Raw genomic sequence first — 1,980 nt, forward strand, 5'->3', positions numbered from 1 at the left:
AATTTAAAAATTATCAGCTGATGACATTTCTAGTTTCGAACATAGACAAGTCTATAAAAAAGACTCACTTAAAATTTCGGCTAAGTCGGTCTAGTTGAATCTGAAATATCGTAGGTATCGTTTTGAAAACACAGTTTGGAGAAAATCGTAAGAAAAATCCAAAGGATTTTTTTAAGTTTATTCCACGTGATGGCCTCAAAAAATGTATTTTTATTTCATAAATAGCTTCCTTAGCATGTCGAAGTCGGCTAAAAGATACAGCAATTAGTAGAAGGAGCTGTTAAGCTGTTGTTTAAGCGGACTTGAAACTTTAAATGTGTTTTTCAAACTTTGTTCCATCGTATCACAGAAACGGCTTGTCCGATCGAATTCAAATGGGCAGGGTACACTCAGCACATGTAAAAGCATTAAATTTCGATTTTTTATCGCGAAAAAACACGTATAACGCCGCTACTTTTTTGGTATCAGATAAGCCAAACAACCGGAATCATGGAGGAAGTGCGTTGCCATTTTTTTAAGTCGTAAAACGTTACAATACAGTAATTAGAGTGCATTTCAAGGCTACACAAATGAATATTTGAACGATTGTGAAATTAATTAAGTTCTATATTTGAGACCGAAATCATTTGGCTTGAATGTGTGTGATTTGAAGTCTGCTATAAGTACGCAGGCAATAATTTAGGGAAACCTTTGTTAGAGAACTGTTTGATTTGAAACTGGCGACTTGCTTTCATTGTGTCAGCTTTAATTGAGTTTCGAACTACAAGCTAATTACATACTATTTTTAAATATGTGGGTACATAATTATATTGGTTTTTGCGTTGTGACCGTTTGTTTTTATTATTTTGAATTTTTTATGAGAAACTTGTGCATGTTTTCCGATTTAGAGCTTATAAGTTGCATATTGTAAAGTCTTAAGACAATTATGTAAGTAGGTAAGTGTTTTTTTTTTTTTTTKAAAAATCGCGCGATTTTCAGCTTTCGTTAGTTTCTTCATTGCATTGCATTTATATTGCTTCTGATTATTATTCATATTACTAATTGCACATATGTATGTATGAACGCTTGGTAAACATATCTACATACATATATGCTCATATACATATATACGTATTTATGTATGTGTGAATATTTACAAATGTATTCTGCATGCATTAAGTGTATTTTAAAATTGTAAACTGTTTTCTATACAATGTTTGAATTTATGTGCCATATACATATATATACATATACGAATATATGTCTGTATACTAATGATTTTTAAAATTTTTCTGTTTTTGTTGCATTTAGTTGTCACATTAGTAACTCGGCGTTGTTTCCCCGTTGGAAGTGGCCTCTGTAGTGGTTGCTTGGGTACATATCGGTACATACTTCAAATGCACTTCTGTGCAAATCGGTTTTTTGCCCATTCTTGTATGTAAGACTCTAGTTTATGCGCTTCATTACAAGCTTCAATTGAAGGCAAAAAGGTAGAATAGCATGTGATACATACTATACATATGAATGTAATTGTAGATGTATGTCTTGCCGCGTAGTTCTTTTTTCTGTTTTGGGTGGGTATCCAGTGAGCTCATGCTTTTTCTTAGCAAAATTACTTCCCAGTTCAATGTATATAACGGTATGTGTGTTTCATACTTATACAAGTGTATATGAGATGTAATGTAATTCAAACTTTGTGTTTTTGTTGTTGTAATGCACTTGTTATATTGAAAAAATATTTATCTCGCAATTTCATTAATATTTTACTTTTGTTTTCATCACCATATTTTGGTTTATTTTAATTTATTTATGAAATACCCTGCAACTTCAGTTAATATCACAGATTTAATAGATAATTTTTTTTTTAATTTAAGTGAAGAAAAAATCGAAAATTACTATACTTTTCATATGCACATACATACACACAAAGTGAACTAAAATATTATTGCTGACTTATACTTAATTGTATGTAATGCTGTCAGCGTTTTTGTTTAATATATT

This window comes from Bactrocera latifrons, unplaced genomic scaffold (assembly GCF_001853355.1).
Source record: "Bactrocera latifrons isolate USDA-ARS-PBARC rearing strain unplaced genomic scaffold, ASM185335v1 scaffold_35, whole genome shotgun sequence".
NCBI classification, from domain to species: Eukaryota; Metazoa; Arthropoda; class Insecta; order Diptera; family Tephritidae; genus Bactrocera; species Bactrocera latifrons.